A 19,891-nucleotide genomic window follows, 5' to 3' on the forward strand; every position below is an offset into this window, starting at 1 on the left:
TCAAAACCAAAATCAAGAATCACTAGAAAATATGCAACCTCTTTCTATTTAAACACCTCATTAGCAGAAACCTGTATCCGCTTACTCACTGGAAACTTCCTTCTTAAGAGTTACTCCTCTGTTGCCTGTTGTGTTGTCAGTTCATCTTCAGAACTGATTTTTTTCCCCAAGCTTGCATGGGCCTCCTTGGATAGCCTTAATGAAAGGTGGGGTATTGACAAGGAAATAAAATGAGAGAGAATTGGGCTTAGGATCCAGGAAATGGACTCCCTTCATGTCCTTGGACATGACAACTTTCCTAATAGTCTCTCAACTCACATTTCTTTTTTTTTTTTTTTAAATTTCTGCAATCGCTTCTTTTTTATTGATTATTAAAAACTGAAGTATAGTTGATTTACAATGTTGTGCTAGTTTCAGGTGTTCAGCAAAATGATTCATATATATATGAATATATATGTATATTATTTTTTGGATTCTTTTCCATTATAGGTTATTACAAAATACTGAATATAGTTCCCTGTGCTATACAGTAGGTCTTTGTTGTTTATCTGTTTTATATATAATGGTGTGTATCTGTTAATCCCAACTACTAATTTATCCCTCCCTCCCCTCCTTTCCCCTTTGGTAACCATAAGTTTGTTTTCTATGTCTGAAACACACATTTCTTTTATTCCTTTTTCATTCTTTATTCTTGTAGTTGAATATTTTGTGGATCTGGGACAAGAGCAAAAGGTAGGAAAAATGCAAAAACAAACAAACAAAAAACCCCACAGATCTGCTTCATATTCAGATTCTGTTTTTCTCCAAAATAAGCAACGTTTCTTTGGCACGGATCACAAGGGATGACAAAGCAAAAGATTATTTACAAATGTTAAGTTGATGAAAAAGACTGCATCTACCTCTCTACTTCAATGCCATTCAATTACATTCTTATACCCAAAACATTTGAGATGTTTTTCCATAACACTAGTTTAATTTCTATATACATAAGCTATTGTTCTTTATGCCAAAGTGGTCGCTTTTTTTCAGAATTTTCTTTGACTTTTTTTTTCTCTCTCTATTTTCTTCTTCTTTTTCTTGGTTGTTGCTAATGTTTATTTTTTACAATCCATTTGTTTCTGAAAGATTGTCCTAAGTAGGCAACAGGTTTTGAAGCTTAGTATAAAGTCATACTTAATATAAATTCACACAACTCTTCTGACCAAGAGAACATCTGCCCAGTGGGTTTGCTCAAGAATTCAGAAGCTGCCATCCTCCACACCAGACCACTAAGCACTGGACCAAGGACCCCCCAACATTTTGGTCAAAGTCACTAGATTCTGCATTCAAGGACTCCACAAGAATGGATTGGAAAAGTTACATTCCTAGCCACTTCATATTTCTAGTGTGGTTTTTATCTGCAGTGAAAACTCCCAACAAAGGTTTGGTTTTGGTTTTATTTTATTGTGTATTCGTCCATTTGTTCCCTCTTTGATCTGTATTTATGCCAGCAGATCTTTTCTGATCCAAAGGAACAATCTTACATATAGCCCTGTTAATTTCAGCTTGCTACATTGGCCCAAACTCGGCGGTCATGACCTTTTGGCTTTTAAGTCAATCTTAAAATCAGCTTAAGTCTGTCATCTGGAAATTGTGTTCTCTCTCAGCATTGTGTCCACAACACACTTAATAAACATACTTTCAAAATTCATCCAAACCTCTTATTACAGTGTTGGGAAGGGCAGGTCAAGAAACAAGCTTTGGCATCTACTATTATGGCTGGACTTTAAAAGATTGAGTTTTTATGGAAGCAGATCCTCAGATAGACATCAGGAAGGAATTTTAACAGTAAAAACTGCTGAGAGATGATGGAGGTGTTACATTTCCAGCACTTGAGTTTTTTAAAATTGGGAGCACTTACAATCAGCGATGGCTTCTGATGAAGTGAAGGTGAAATTAAACAACCTTGTTAGGCTTATGAAGTTGTTTTGCTTGGAATCTTGGAAAAGAAAAATGAACCCTCCTACACCAACATTTCTATTTCGTATATCCATACTTTTAAAGGAGTCAGCCCTGAAAAATATCAGTCATGTGGGAAGTTGATTCTCATTCACATTTTTGGGGATTGCCCAGATAGTGGGGTCTTTTCACCAGCTGGCCCCGGGCATTCCAAGAACAAGTAAGAAAAACACTTTTCTCTTTGGTGGAGGCCCAGGTGTATCTCAGAGTCTTACAGCCCATTCCAAGGAAGTGAGTGAATGTGAGGTATTTTTATTTATCTGCTTACAATATACCTAGAATTGTACTACAAAATAAAAGTGAGTGGCCAAACGTTAATGCAAGGAATTGCCCATCATAACACTCCCTCTCTTCCTTAGGGTCTAACTCACTTTGATGGGTATTAGCATAAAGCTTATGTTTTTGATACTTGTGTAACATGGAAGGTTTCTTTCAATATTGTCTATACTTATTAGGTGTCTTGGTCTTGAAGTATAAATGATTATGCTCTGCTGTATTCATGGGATGTAAGTAAAATACATTCATGCACAAAAGGATTCACTGATCACATTTTTCTGTGTTTTTAAGTACCTGAAATCCAATAAGAACGTTCAGGAATTACCACATCTGTCTTTCAAGTACATTTACTATGCGTGCACATTTGTAACTGTCACATGCTCGTGGCATTTATAACTTTTGGTAAATAGTGAGAGAAAGGAATTCAGTGAGGCAATGAATGAGTAATTATGAACACTAATCTAAAGCCCAAGAAAAGGAAACTTTGGATTTCATGTTAAATATTGAATCTTCTCTAGAGAGAAATTGCTTCTTTCTCATATAAAACTAATACAGGTAGACCTCAGAGATAATGTGGGTTCAGTTGCAAGCCACAGCAATAAAGTGAATATCACAATAAAACAAGTCACACAAATGTTTTGGTTTCCCAGTGCATATAACAGTTATGTGTACACTATACCATAGTCCATTAAGTGTGCAATAGAATTATGACTAAAAAAAGAATACCTTAATTAAAATGTACTTCATTGCTAAGAAATGCTAATCGTCAACTGAGCCTTCAGCAAGTCGTAGTAGTAACATCAAAGATCACTGATCACAAATCATCATAAGAAATATAATAATAATAAAAAAGTTTTAAACATTGTAAGAATTACCAAAATGTGACACAAAGTGAGCAAATGCTATTGGAAAAATGGCACCAATAAACTTGCTCAACACAGTGTTGCCACAAAAATTCAATTTGTAAAAAACACAATATCTGCAAAGTGCAATAAGGTAAAGTCTAATAAAACAAAGCATTCTTAGGGATAGTCGGGGAGTTTGGGACAACATGTACCCACTGCTATATTTAAAATGGATAACCAACAAGGACCTACTGTATGGCATAGGGGATTCTGCTCAATGTTATGTGGCAGCCTGGAAGGGAGGGGAGTTTGGGGGAGAATGGATACATGTATGTGTACAGCTGAGTTCCTTTGCTCTGCACCTGAAACTGTCACAACATTGTTAATCGGCTATACTCCAATATAAAATTAGAAGTTAAAAAATAAAGCAAAAAGAAAAAAAAACGTATTCCTGCAGTTGTTTAAGGCAAGAATCATCAGTTAAAATTTGTAGGGGACAGTATGATGAGAAACAGGATTTTTACATAGTCTCAAAGTATCTTCCCACAGAATACTTATTAATTATAGTGAAGAAACCTAGCAGACACCACCTTAACCAAGAGGTCAAAGTTAACAACATCACTAATTAGATATTAACATCACGGTGCCTCCTGATACGGTGCACTGAGAAGGGCACAAGATCACTTCTGTGGTTTTCCTACTAAAAGTGCGTGACCTGAAAAGAATCACAAGGAAACATCAGACAAACTCAAACTGAAGAAACTTTTACAAAGTAACCAGCCCAAGCTCTTTAAAGTTCAGGTCGCAAAGGACAGAAAGACTGAGGAAATGTTTCTGATTAGAGGAGAATAGCAGAGATAAAAACTAAATGTAACATTCAACCCTAGATTAGATTCTGGACCAGAAAAAAGACACTAGTTGGACAAATGGTGAAGTTTAAATAAGGTCAACAGTTTAGACAATAGGATAGTATCAATGTTAATTTATTGATTATACTGTGATTATAAAAAATATGAACACTTGGAGAGTCTGGATGAGAACATACTAAAATTATTTAATTATATCTAACTTTTTTATAACTCTGAAATTATTTCAAAATGAAAAGTTAAAACACATAAAAATTAAAGCCAAAAAAATATGAATAAATATAATCACATGTTACTGACGAATTGTTAAGGAAAAAAAAAGACAATAATTGAAAGATCTAAAAGTTTCAGAACTACTGGATTAGATGATATATAAGATCTCTTTACATGCTAAGGTTTTACAATTCCATGAATTATGAAACTTAGAAAACCAGATGTGTTGAGATCAATTATTTTAAGAAAATCTGCTTCTAACTGAACTGTGAGAGAGAGTGAGAATTTATTTGATTTTCTTACATCTTTACGTTCATACCAGGTATATAGGATCAGCTAACACTTTCATAAGAGACACTGAAATAAATTTGCTTCTTGTCTTTTCCACTAGTGGAGACATATATACATATGTGTACCATTAACGCATCTTATTCTAGAAAATGCATGAAGCTGGTAATCCAAATTCTCCATACTCATTCCAACCTAGACTGACCTGACACTCAGCTTCCTGCTGCTCACAGCTGGAGTGCTCACAGATAGAAATTTTCATTTCAATTCCCCTCAAATATTCAGGAGATACAACTGCTGCTAGGGGTGCAGAAAATAGCATATAATATGTTCTGTGGAACAGTTTAAATATAACCTGATCGTTGTGCCTCTGTGTTGATTTTTTTAAATAATGACATTTACTTTATTCGGCAATGTCCACACTCTAAAATGAAGGTAGAAAAGTATATTTGAATTTGGAAACAAATTCGCTGGCTAAGATTAGCCTCAGGAATTTCTTATCATCCTTGATTTCTAGGCTTAAAAAATGTTCTTTTCAGGAAGTATTCTGTGCTGTTTTTATTAAGGGTACACTCTTCTCCTGCAGACTCCCATAACAGTGGGAAGAGACCAGAGACAGCGTTGTGGGGTTCTGGCTCTTTCTCTGTCACTTACCAAATTGCTTCCATTTCCTCAACTGTAAATAGCAGAGATTGAGAAAGGAAGCGTTCTTAAACCTTGTATGAGGAACTTCCCTTGTGGCACAGCGGTTAAGAATCCGTTTGCCAATACAGAGAACATGAGTTCGGTCCCTGGTCCGGGAAGATCCCACATGCCGCGGAGCAACTAAGCCTGTGGACCACAACTACTGAGCCCACATGCCACACTACTGAAAGCCACACACCTAGAGCCCATGCTCCGCAGCAAGCCACCGCAATGAGAAACCCACGCACCACAACAAATAGTAGCCCCCACTCACCGCAACTAGAGAAAGCCTGTGCACAGCAATGAAGACCCAACGCAGCCCAAAATAAATAAATAAATAAGTAAATTTTTAAAAAAACTTGTATTATGGACTTCTTTAGCAGTCTGATGAAACCTATGACCTCTCTGACAATAACATTTTTAAGTGGATAAAAGAAAATACATACAGTTACAAAAAACTAATTACATAAAATACAGTGCTCAAAATAATATGTATATTCTTTAGTAACTCATTAAATAATATCTAGTATTAAATCTAATAACCCCTATAATTTCAAAGACATGAAGAGCATAAATGGTATCTTGAGATAATCCGCAGCAGATTAATGTGATATAAAGACCTCTTTGATTTCTTTTTTTTTTTTAATTTTTATTTATTTATTTATGGCTGTGTTGGGTCTTCAGTGCTGAGCACGGGCTTTCTCTAGTTGTGGCAAGTGGCGGCTTCTCATTGTCGTGGCTTCTCTTGTTGCGGAGGACGGGCTCTAGGCACGCAGGCTTCAGTAGTTGTGGCACGTGGGCTCAGTAGATGTGGCTCGCGGGCTTAGTTGCTCCACGGCATGTGGGATCTTCCCGGGCCAGGGATCAAACCCCTGTCCCTTGCATTGGCAGGCAGATTCTTAACCACTGTGCCACCAGGGAAGCCCCAAGACCTCTTTGATTTCTACTGTGTCCAAATCAAGGATACCAGTGATGGCCCTGTGGTTTGTTGCCCACATTTGAAGTGGGAAGACACAGTAAATTTCAATTAGAGGTGAGTGAAAACAAAAATGTAATTATTTTCCCATCCAAGTTCACAGATCCCCTGGATTCTCTCCAAGGATCCTTGGTAGAGAACGTCTGGACCAGATGACCCCCAGGTTCTCTTCTCACCCTGAGTCTGTCATTTCTGTAATCTCCTCCAGCCAGGCACCTTGAGGCGGACCCTTGTCAACCATCTGTATGTGTGTGAGCCTCTCTGGGTTCTCAAGTTTAATGAGATATCAAAATATTTCATTTGCAAGTCTTGGCTGCTGTACAGCACTTAGCAAAGCAGAGCCAGTTTTCCTATTTGAGAGTGGTCCACATCAGGTTCCTTTGTCTAGCATTTCACAGAATATTTTCCCACATTTGTCCAACTGCAGTTTGAAGGCTGTAACTGACAATATAAATGTGCCCTAAGGTAGAAACTCCAACCCCATTTCCCTGAGTGATCTCCAGGGTTGGCCATTACCATGCAGATGCCCAGAGTCAAGGGATCTCCATGGATCTGCTAATTATCCCCCAGGCTTTTCCACCAGCAATAAAAATCCCATCTGTGGCAGCTTGTTCGCAGAACAGCCCCATTTCCACAGTGGTGGCATTAATTAGCAAAAACCTGTGAAAATGACCAGAGTTTATAGGTTTTAAAGAGAGAGAAAGGACCCTGAGTCACTTCTAAATATTCTTATAAACTCCCCTATAGCAACCAGGGACTAAAAGCCCACTTGTCTAGATGCTGTAATTTTTTCATGTCTGTAGCCCTAAGTAGGAATTCATCGAGACCTCAGGTTCTCATTAGAGTAATGGCTTTGGAGAACCTGAATGCAGAAAGATGCTGAATTTCTCAGATAGTCAATCACCCTTTCCTGATGGCCTAGTGGCACCTCACATTGGGGCTGGAAGGATCCTGGGTAGTCCATTCTTGAAGGCAAAGCCCTTGCCTAGTGGGGTGCTCTAGAAACAAACCATCTCTCCAGGGTTCTACGAGATATTCCAGATGATGATGTTGGGGTATGAGGACTGGAGAGTGATGAGAGGTGTCTCCGCCCTCCAACCTGGAAAGATACACAGTCTTTAACCTCAGAGACATAGGATAACCCCACACAAAGATGGTGGCTAACAGAGGAAGAAGAATGAACAGGAAACATTTTCTTCGATGATTTTATCAAGTCTATGTTTTGGAGCAGTTTTGGGGTTTTGTTTGTTTTTAAGTTAAGAAGTCCTATTTTCTACTTAACAGTTTATCTACAAGGAGAAAATGGTCTGTCTTCCTCTTAAAACCCAGGACTTAATCACTTTCTAAGCAAGTGTGACTCTAACTTTCCTTCTGAAGGGTTAAACAAACGGATAAAGGGTAATAAATCTTCCCTCTTCACTTTCAATGAGTTTCAGAATGTTTTCCTCCCTAATTCCTACCCTGAGCCAACAATCACTGCTGACTTTAGCTAAGAATTCTATTTTTTAATTTTTTTTATAGCTGCAATGTGAGTTTCCCATGCAGTTTTTATTAACTGTGTTTCATTGCAAGGCCTTGCAAGCAAAAATGGCCCTTATTTTTATTTGAAGAAGTCTATTTCAGTGACAATCTAGCCTCAGGGCAGCTATATGTCAATCTCTTTGCTTTTTTTCCCTGTTGAAACAAGCATGGGAAAGTTGCAAGACAAATGTCATACAGGGCAGGGCTGAAGCAAGCAGCATACCAACCCTCATCTTTGGCCAGTTCAAGACCAGAAAGTATTATAAAGGAAAACTCAATGAAGGGATGATCCAATGGTATAAGGTGGAAGGAAACCCTTGTACATCTACCAGCTTTCATTCCCAATAGATGGAAGACCTTAAATTCTCACCACTTGTCAACTTTTCCCAGAGATGACATTATTTGGGATTATGCTGGGAGGCTGGAGTATAATATTTACAATAAGTAGCATGTCTTCTTGAAAAGGCAATAGGAGCTTAAGTGCCTGTTGTTTCTGGGCTACCACCCCAGGGCTTCCTGAACTATTTCCTCATTGTGATCCCTGAGATAAAGCCAAGTCCTTCAGAGATAGGCACCTGGAAGTCTAAAGTAGGAATTACTGGGGATCAAACTCCAGCACCTCACACTGCAAATTGGTGTTATGGCTGCTGGGTCAGTATGTAGGTATGAACACCCCAGGCCAGCTTCCCCAGACACACACAAGCTTATTATCTGAAGCCTCGGCTGCTTGACTGAAAACAGTACTTGAAATGCCAACCCCTAAAGCTAAATTCTGAAAACAAGTGGGAAAAAACCGTAACAGGGGTGGGGAAGAGATGAATGTCTTTAAATGAGGCTGGCATTGTCCCAGATCTTACGTCTTTACATTATTTCACTAAGCCTTCTCATCAACACTATCAAGTAGGTTTTATTTTCACCATTTTATATATGAAGATGAGGTTGGCAAGAAAATTAGTAGTTAAATAAACAGTAATATAAATTATCATGTGCTTTCTTTATCTGGCACAATTAGAGAAAAGAACCCTTTCTTTTTTTTTCCAAGAGAAAGCTGGAAGGAGCTCTAGAGACCATTTGGTCTTACTTCTCATTTTTCAGCTGATGGGTAATAGAAGAGGGACAGATCTGGCCCACAGTCTGTTTTTGTAAATAAAGTTTTATTGGAATGTGGCCACACTTGTTCATGTATATATTGTCTATGCTTTTGTATTACACAGTCAGAGTAACTGCAATTAACATCACATGGCCTGCAAAACCTAAAGTATGTACTATGTGGCCCTTTACAGAAACAGTTTGCCAGCTCCTTCTAGAGATCAAGTTGCTCTTAATAATATTGAGTTTTCCGATCCATGAGTATGACATATTTCTCCATTTATTTAGGTTGTCTCTCTCTGCAATGTTTTGTATTTTTAAATGTGCAAGTCTTGCACATCTTTGCTAGAAATAAACTGTGGTGTGTTACGCTTTTTGATGCAGTGATATTTTTATTTTATATTTCAACTGTTTGCTATTGAATATACAAATACAATTCATTTTGCATATCAACTTTGAATACTAAAACCTTGCTGAACTTAGTATTAGTTCTAGCAGATTTTTATAGATTCCTTAGGATTGTCTACATAGATAAAAATGCCATCTGTAAATGAAGAGTTGTATTCTCCCCTTCTGGGACTTTGGTGGTCCAGTGGGTAAAACTCTGTGCTCCCAATGCAGGGGGCCTGGACTCGACCCTTGGTCAGGGAACTAGATCCCACACGCATGCCACAACTAAGAAGTCTGCATGCCGCAATGAAGGAGTCCGCATGCTGCAACAAAGATCTCACGTGTAGTAACTAAAGATCCCACGTGCTGCAACATAGATCCCACGTGCCACAACTAAGACCCAGCACAGCCAAAATAAATAAATATTTTTTTAAAAATCTTGTCATTTCCATGGAAACCCTGGGCTACTCTGGAGTCCAGGAGACATTAAAAAAAAAAAAGAGTTGTGTTCTCCTTTTCGATCCTTATGCTGTTTTTTTTTTTTTTCCTTGCCTTATTGGACTGGTGTGACCTCCAGTACAATGTCAGTGGAAGGGGTAAAAGTGGCCATCCTTGTCTTTTTCATGATTTTAAGGGGAAAGCCTTCAATAGTCACCATTAAGTATAATGTTCACTGTTGCTTTTTTCTTGGACTTTAAAGTCCTTCACCCTTTCATTTATTTGTACCTTTTTACAGAATGACTTTTTGACAGAATGAATTAGAAAATAAAAAGCCTAAGCAATCGGAGATGGGAATGTTTGCTAACTGAGTCCTGCCCCGTGTTCAGATTGGCTAGTTGGCCTGTTTCATAGGAAGAGAGGGAGATGGAAGGTCAGAGAGAAAGTAGTACAAAGATCCCTCTTCCAGCACTGTTGATCTTTTGAGAGAAAATCTTGAGTAAGAGTGTAGAATGGCACAACTGCTTTGGAAAACTGCCCTCTGACCCAACAATTTCCCTCTAGGTATCTATACAAGGGAAATACTTGCATGTGTCAACAAAAGACTTGTACACGAACTGTCATACCAGCTTCGTGTATCGTGCCAAAAAGTAGAGACAACCTACATGTCCATCAGTGAGAATGGATTTTAAAAGTTGTGGTGTCTTCATACAATGGAATACTTCTCAGCGATAAAAAGAAACAAACTCCTGGTACAGTAATGTGGGAAAACCTCAAGACCATTATATCAAGTGAAAGAAGGCAGTCTTAATACTGTTTGGTTCCATGTAGATAAAGTTCTAGAACAGATGAAACTAATCAATAGTGATAAAAATCAGAACAGTTGTTAGTTGTGGTGGGCAGAGAAGGAGGGATTGACTAGAAAGGGAAAAAAAGGACTTTATGGGGAGATGAAAATGTTCTAAATCTTGAGTGGTGGTGAATCCATGGGAATATATATTTATCAAAACTCAAACTGTATACTTAAGGTCTGTACATTTCACTGAATGTAAATTAATCCTCAAGAAAAAATAAATTTAGAAAAAGCAAACCTGCAGGGAAAGGGCAGAGCACTAATGAATAAGTCTTTGACAATGCAATTTCAGACACTTGGACCCCGGGTACAAAGAGGCTCTGCTGGGGGACAAATGACAACACTAAGGAACAGCTTTGTGAGTGGGGTCAGACCCCACAGTCTCTACTAACAGACATCCTGCAACCAATAAACATACAAACTAAGCGAAAGCAATGTGTGTGCCAAACAAATGAAGCTTCAAGACAAGTTCCATAGATCTTTTTCCAACTGATTTGCAGGTCCCTGCCCCTCCTACTCAGAAATTCAGGGGCCACCAGTGTGAACCTCAAATCACTTAGGCAGTCAGCCATTCAGACACAGCCCCCTCCCCCATGCATTTGCAAGCACTCGTCTACCTTCTCAACTCCCTAGATTCACTAGTATGCCCCATGCACTCTTCTAAATCACTGGACTAAGTGATTAAATGAGTAAAGATAGTCCAAGTAACACAGTTACAACAGTGCTGGAGTTGTAGCAAATGCCCAAGAGACATCAGATACCATTGCAGTTTCCATTTCTGCCTCTTTCTCTAGTTCTCCTTCAGCCCCACTGGATCCAAAGGAGCACTTGGGCAACAGTCGTGGATATGTTTTCTTGACTTTTTCAGAATTTCTGAATGAACTATAGGAGCCTCCCCAAGAGATAAGAGACCAGAGAGCAGAGTTTTTCTCTCTGAGGGCCTAATTGCTCAGCCAAGTTCACCATCCCCTAGAACTTCAGGGGGCTCCTGAATACCAATGCTTTATACCTAAGCAAATTGAGGCTTAAGACAGTAAAATGGGTTTCACCAAGCTTCCCAAACTGTCAGAACTGTGTTAGGACTTTGCACTTTGCTGTCTTGCCCTCTAGGACTGACAGGCAGACATTGCAACCAGCAGGTGCTCAGTAAATGCCTTTATGAAATATGTACTGGGGGGCGGAGAAAGTTGTCTCCTTTCCAAGGTAGTGAGAAGTTCAAAACTTACTGTAATAAATGTACATGTTCTAGACAAATTAAATTGTGTTGAATCCTGAGGATTTTCTTTGATTTTTTACAACCAGATTTTGTTTTTCTTCCAGGTGAGAATACACTTTATTTTCCTGGGTTACACAGGGAAACTTAGGCAACTAAGTTGAAATATCTATTTAATTTCTAGTCCAGGAAAGGCAGTGTAACAGAAGGGGTAAAGCAGAGACTCAGGAGCATAACTCACTCTAACTTCTGAGTTACTTACAAACAACTCCACATCTCTGGATCATAACTGCCTACACTGTAAGGTTATGGTGGGAGCCTCAGACCATGCCTAGCAGAATGTTGGACACATAGCCGGATCTCAACAAACACAGTAGAGCTTTTCCTTTCTCTAGGTCTATGGGATCACTGGCTCTGAGCCCCACCACCCATAGCCCATCACCCCCTGCCCATTCCAAATCTCTCCCCGGGTCATTGGTTCAGAAACAGAGTAGATCATGAGGGCTGTCTTAAGCAAAGCAATGAAGTCACATTCAGGTCCAGCTTTAACTCAGGCCACGAGGAACTGGAGAAGAGTAACATTTCAAGTATCAAGAACAAAGCAACAAAAGAGGAGATGGGCACCCTGAGCTCCAAACTTCAAACCTTAGACCAAGCCACGATTCCAAAACAGCCTCAAACTGGGGCACAACAAAACATTATGTAACCAGAAAGCTCCTTTATTTATTCCATTGGCAAACATTTCCTGCTTGGTTTTGTATAAACATGGGTGCAGAATTTCCTAGCAGTCGTATCTTCTGTCGGGCCAGCTAGCATTACCCTGTTTGGTTCGGAGGGTTGACCTCATTGTTTCAGCAGCTCTCTTCTCCCCCTCACACCAGACACTTTGGTGAACTGGCTCCATGAAGGGATGGAGGTTTAGGTTAAATTCTTCTGGCTTAACAACACAATCAGACTGAGTTGTCCCAAAGTAGCATCAGCAACATGAAAGAAACCCTTCTGCCCGAGGACGTGGAGCTCAAGGAGTCGCTCAGGTTTCTGAAAGGTGAAAAGAAGGACAAGATGCGTGAGGGCTTAACCCAGGTGGGGTTGGTCTTGGTAAGACCACGTGTACATGAGAGAACTTGGCATGTTCCAGGAGCTCTTCTAAGAACTTCACACAGTTTAAATCATTCCATGCACACCCACAATCCTATAAGAGACACACTATTTCATAAGCACACCTTAGAGATGTCGTGGGTTCAGTTCCAGACCACCATAATAAAGCAAATATCACAACAAAGTGAGTCACACAAATCTTTTAGTTTCCCAGGGATGTAAAGGTTATGTTTACACTATATGTAGCCTATTAAGTGTGCAATAGCATCATGTCTAGAAAAATGAACATACCTTCCTTAAAAAATACCTTATTGCTAAAAAATGCTAACCGTCCACTGAGGCTTCGGTGAGTCATAGTAGTAACATCAAAGATCACTGATCACAGAAAGAGAAAAACAAATATCGTATCATAGCTCTTTTATGTGGAATCTAGAAAAATTATACAGATGAACTTATTTGCAAAGCAGAAATAGAGACACAGACGTAAAGAGTGACATATATACACTACCAAATGTAAAATAGATAGCTAGTGGGAAGCAGCCGCATAGCACAGGGAGATCAGCTCGGTGCTTTGTGACCACTTAGAGGGGTGGGATAGGGAGGGTGGGAGGGAGAAGAAAAAGGGAGGAGATATGGGGATATGTATAGCTGATTCACTTTGTTATAAAGCAGAAACTAACACACCCTTGTAAAGCAATTATACTCCAATAAAGATGTTAAAAAAGAAAAATAAAGAATGGACGTATGGAAATGAAGGGGAGGGGGGGAATGAATTGGGAAAATGGGATTGACATATATACACTACTATGTATAAAATAGATAACTAATGAGAACCTACTGTATAGCACAGGGAACTCTACTCAATGCTCTGTGGTGACCTAAATGGGAAGGAAATCCAAAAAAGAGGGGATATATGTATACGTATAGCTGATTCACTTTCCTGAACAGCAGAAACTAACACAACATTGTAAAGCAACTATACTCCAATAAAAATTAATTTAAAAGAAAGATCGCTGATCACAGATCACCATGACAAGTAGAATGATAATGAACAGCTTTAAAATATTGTGAGGATTACCAAAATGTGACACAAAGACACAAAGTGAGCAAATGCTGTTGGAAAAGTGGCGCCAATAGACTTGCTCGATGCAGAGTTGCCACAAACCTTCAATTTGTAAAAAATGTAGCATCTGCGAGGTGCACTAAAATGAAGCACAATAAAAGGGGTATACCTTTATTTGCATTTTACAGATGAGGAGAGTGAGGCACAGGGATCAAGATGACAAGGCTGGGCTTCCCTGGTGGCGCAGTCGTTGAGAGTCCGCCTGCCGATGCAGGGGACATGGGTTCGTGCCCCGGTCCAGGAAGATCCCACGTGCCACGGAGTGGCTGGGCCCATGAGCCATGGCCGCTGAGCCTGCACGTCTGGAGCCTGTGCTCCGCAACGGGAGAGGCCACAGCAGTGACAGGCCCGCATACCACAAAAAAAAAAAAAAAAAAAAAATAGATGACAAGGCTAATAAATAGCAGAGCCCATATTCAAATCCAGACAGGTAAGCTCTGGACTCTGAGGTCTTATCCACTTGCTACACCACACCACTCGAAATACAGTTTCCAGGAAAAATAAAGTGGAACAGATTTGAATGTGTCTCCCATGCACCCCAGCTCCCTGCCTCAGCCAACATGTTCCTTGCACACAATAAACATGTATTGAGAGACACCATGTCCTGGGCTATGTCCTAGGAATTCCGAGCTAAATAGGCCATGGATCCTGTTCTCTAAACCGGTACATTCACCACTAGCCACATTTAACAAGATTAAATTTAATTTAATTTAATTTAAATTTATTTCCTCCACCGCACTAGCCATATTTCAGATATTGAATAGCCACACGTGGCTAATGGTTAGTGTATTGGACAATGTAGATACAGAACATTTCCATCATTGCAGGAAGTTCTATTAGAGAGCAATGTTCTAGACTTTGCTACTCAAAGAGTGTTCCCTAGACCTGCAGCATCAACATCACCCAGGATATTGCTGGAAATGCAGAGTCTCAGCCCTGCCTCAGCCCTACTGGATCAGAATCTTCATTTTAACAAGATTCCTAGGAGACTCATGTGTACCTTAGACTTTGAGAAGCACTTCAGTCTAGAAACTTTTTTCTGCCCTACTACTGGAACTTAGATGAGCTAAGACTGGAAACTCAATTGAATGCAGGAGCCAGAGTGTTCTCAGGAGCTCACAGCAAAAGGGTCCTGATGGGAATTGCTATCATCATGGCCCTTGGAATAGAAAATAGCACACTTGGAGCTTATGTCAAGGAAGGGGCAATAGGCTGTTTGGGGGCAGTGGTGGAGGTGGGTGAGAAGAGGGCTGAGATAGCAAAGCTGTACATAAACATAAATATCAATGACAGCCAGCAATAATAATCATAAGCAACATTATTGAATGTGTACTATGGGATCGATACTTGTGGTCGACATGGAAATGCACCACACAGACCCCTCTTCAGGAAGGGCTTGCTGTCCAGTTGCAGGGTATGCATTCGGCACACAGCCTCCAGCTGTCAGCTCCTTCAGGGTCTGCCTCAGTCACAGGGTCCCCAAGCCCAAACACACCCCTTTTTGGGTAGCCCACATCAAATGAATGGTCTAGAAAGAAATTTGAAGGCTTGCTCGTCTTGACCCAACTCAGGAGAGCTCTGGAAGGCTGTTCTAGCTTAGGGCTCATGCCTGGTTGGCTGAGGCTTTGTCACAGTTTCCACAGATTGACTTCTTCTTTTTCCCAATCCTTAATAAACATCTTGCATCCCAAACACTGTACCAGTGTCCACTTCCACAACTCCAAGAAATATTCATTCATAAGAGTCAATAGTTATAGTAAGTACTGAGATCCAATCTGTTCATCTGATAAAAGTCTCATTTTATTTTTAAAAAGAAGAAATGAGAGAAAAGATGGAGGAAGGAAGGAAGGAAATTAATGGCAGTTAAATACTTCCTGAGATTCACAACACACCACCATAGGTCCCAAGAAAATCAAATTTGTGACACTTTGGGACAATTATGAAAGTAGTAGCCAGTGATCAAGTGAGCACCAGCCTGGATGAGGAAGAGAGAAATAGAAACATCTCCCCTCTGCTCTCATACTGCTAAGTCTTTCAGGTTCTACAAGAGGAGTGCAAGAAGTAGGGCATAAAGGAGAGACTCAGGGCAAGTTGGAACATGAATCTCAGTAAGGTCTAACTGGGTTTCCAGAAGTTTCTTTGCTTCTTTCAACTTATGGAACCATCTTTTTATAAGAAGTAATAGTAAGGAATACTATTGATCTTTTACTATGTGACAAGCAAGTGTGCTAAGAACTATATGTGTATTATATCAATTATCACTCAAACAACACTAGGTTCGTGAGGCAGATGTTATTGGTGAATAAATACTCATTCTGCCTGCCTCTTTCCATGGGAAAAGCATAATTACCCAGCCCTCCAATGTTGAACTTGGCCCTATGACTTATTTGACCAATGAAATATGAATTAATGCAAGTGGAGGCTCTGACTGGGATTGTTCAATGGTTTGGCTCCCTCTCTTATGCTCCTAACATCCCCCTCTCAGAACTACTTCCTTTTCAGCCTGGTATCTGTGAAGTAGAACTGAACCCACCTTTCAGTCTAGAACAAGCTGCATAGTTGACCTACAGACTCTTGAGGAAGAAAATAATATTTCTGGTCATTAACCACTGAGACTGCAGAGGGAGCTGTTTGTCACGCAGCACTATTGTAGTAAAAGCTAACTAATACAGACATGGTCTGTACTTATTTTTAGATGAGGAAATTCAGGTACAGAAAAGTTAAGTGACTTGACCAAGTTCACACAGATAAATTAGTGGAGAAGCTGAAATTTAAACCAAGCAATAAAACTCAAACAGCATTGTTAATCCCTGCTTTATAAGGCATATTCAATGTTAGAGATAAATACTGTGATGTCATTCTATTTGAAATGTTAAGAGATCTTTGAATTCCACCTCCAACCAAGATTCAGTTATTTTATTTCCTAGGTCTTTTTAAGCATTCTTAGATGGTAGTGTCTATGAATAGGCCCAACATTTACATATGATTACTATGAATATTGTAACCAAAGAAATGACAATAAAATGTCCAATCGTTGGTTCAAGATATATGCACATTATTTACATTTTCATAAGATAGTGAGTTATTATTGAAAATTACCTGATTTTCTTATCAATGGAAAACTGAGGGCAATTTCAACAGCAAAAGTATTGAGGAACAGGTTAGAACAGTCATATCTCTAAGCCTGTGCGCTTTAAGAGATGTAAGCCTTTAAGAGAAAAAAATATAAATGAGGAATGGTAACTTGCATTTAATTACACTTTTAATTGAAATAATTAATTATATGTTTTCTTTTCAATTTTAAAAAATAGGGATCACAAAAATCTTACCCCTTATTACTTCATACTCACAATCAAATTTTCCTACATAATACTGAAATGTATACAATTAAGTCAAATGATTTATGTCAAACCCCCCCCACCCCACCCTTTTTTTTTTTTTTCCTTAACTGAATTTAGACCACAAGAAATTCTTGAACCTTCCTGGGAAATTTCAAGACCCCAACAGATCTTCCACACACACCCTTCCTCAGAACAACTCCATCCATCATCCCCTGCCACTGCGGCTGCTTTCACAGCCCTTAGAGAAGATAAACTTGTGACCCAAGCTGGGAAGTTGGGACTGACTCACGCTGAGAAATGGAGCAGTGTAGAGGGCATCTGGTACTTTAATTTATTCCTTCAGACTTCCCACTGCCCTTACCAGAAGCTTATTGCCACAGTCCCTCGGACTCTTTCAACTCAAACCCTTTATACACCTCGCTAGAGATGCATAACTATAAAAGTTCCACACCATTAGTTCAGATTCTTTCCAGACCCTTTCAGAAGGTCTGCCCTAAAGACAGTCACATGCAGTAAATGACCTCAAAAGGAACATGCCACAAAATACTTACTGGAAAGATGATCTAGGATGGAAGAGGCATAACAAGGAAAGGCATTTTAAGATTCTGCCTCTAATTGTCTGAAATCCATTTTACCTCTTTTAGCCTATGAATGCCACGAACAAAATGGCGATACCAATATTGTTCCCATTACCTCCATGCTGGAAGAACAAATTGCTCTTTTGTGGCTCTCCAGAGGGTCTTCCATAAGTGGCTTCCAAAAGACATCTGAAAAGGGAAGAAAGCATATTACAGCTGCAAAGTAAAATAAAGTGCCTACCAGTTTTATATACTCAATACGAGGTCTGCTGTAAGCCCAGCCCTGCGCAAGGCATGATGGGAAGTGCACAGTAATGATGAAGCCCTCATCCCTTCCTTCAAGAGGCTCACAAACCGGGTATTTGTTCAGCAAATAACTGTGTGCAACAAGATTAAGATATGTCCCTGTCCCTGAGAAAGAATACGAGAGCAAATCCATTAATTACCCTGATTTCTGGGACTTCACTCACAGTCTGTAAGGGGAGAGAAAACTGACACTAAATAATTCTAGTAAATAAAACAGGAAGTGATACATGCCTAGGAGAGACTCAGTGGACAATACGGAGTTGAGGAGAATGGAAATTACTTAGAGGTAAGGGGGGAATTGATTGAGGAAGACTTTGAGTGGGTCTTTTTCTTTTTTTAATTGATTTTTATTGGTGTATTGTTGATTTACAGTGTTGTGTTAGTTTCAGGTGTACAGCAAAGTGAATCAATTATACATATACATATACCTACTCTTTTTTTAGATTCTATTCCCATATAGGTCATTACAGAGTACTGAGTAGAGTTCCCTGTGTGAGTCTTAAAAGACAGGATTTGGACATATGCAGATGGAAGGAGGGTAAACTAAACAGAAGAGAATTCTATTCATATGAGCAGAGGATACAAAGTGGGGAAACAGAGTATATGGAAATAACAGTTCCCTTTCACTCAACTGTTGGGGACATAGTGGACACAAATGGGAAATAAGATGGAAAAGTAAGCTGGGAGGAGATTTCAGAGGACCATGACCAGGAGGCTCAGAAAATTGGCATTTATTCAAAATCTCTTCTGCTGAGTTCTGGGTGTTAGGAATACAGAATGGGCAATGATCCGGGATACTCTCCTGGTGTGACCAGACCAGACTGCTTTTATCTAGTTGACCTACTAGACTTCCTGGACAAGATTTCATTCGGGAGACCACATACAAAACCACTACTGTCAGCAAATTCAATCTGTGCAAGGATTAAACATGGTCAGGTGAGTCAGAAGATCAGATGCCAAAAGATGAATCTGGTAGCAGCAGCGTGTATGATGGATTCAAGGGAGGGGAGTGTCAACTTGGGAAGATGGATTAAGACATTATTGCAGCATCCCCAGGTAGAGGTACTGGGGGCCTAAACTTAAGCCCAGCAGTGTGGGAGAGGAGACTGGGCACTTACCAGTAGTACAAAGAGGTCAACCTTCTGGGCCTTGGAAGCAAGCAGAATACAAAGGGAAGTCAAGGGTTTTGAGCCTGGAAGATAAGATGCTGTTGCAGAAATAGGGGGCACAGAACAGAAGACAAGTTTGGAAATTAAAAAGCCAAGTTAGGGAAATAGTATTAAGATTGAGGTTCTGGCGAGATTTCCAGAGGGCAAATAACTTGGTGGGAATGCCTTGCAAGCAGTTGAGGAAAAAAATCTCTCTGGATAAACACACACATAAGAGATGAGCACATGAAACAGTTAATCGTATACAGGAGGGTATTTTTTTAATTAAGCGTAAATGTTTATTACATGCCAGACTCTGTTTAACTATTTGCTTCCCAAATATGTCAGGTGCACAAGATTTGGCCCTGGACCCTTTGTTCTTCCTGCTGCTTATTCTCCTACTCAGAGATCTCATTTACTATCAGCTTGAAAAATCCACATTCCATATTTGTCTCCAGCCCTATAGCTCCAGCTGCCTGCTAAAGACAGCCACCTGACATGGGCATCCCAACCCAATCAAGGCAAGGATAGGCTCATCCCCTTCTCTCCCCTTTAACTGGTGTTTCCTCCAAATCTCCCTATTTCTTTGAACAGGGACTTCAAATTGTGGTGCCTCAGACCTCCCCATGCTCATGACACAGTCATCC

The sequence above is a fragment of the Grampus griseus genome (genome assembly GCF_964374135.1).
Source record: "Grampus griseus genome assembly, chromosome: 14".
NCBI classification, from domain to species: Eukaryota; Metazoa; Chordata; class Mammalia; order Artiodactyla; family Delphinidae; genus Grampus; species Grampus griseus.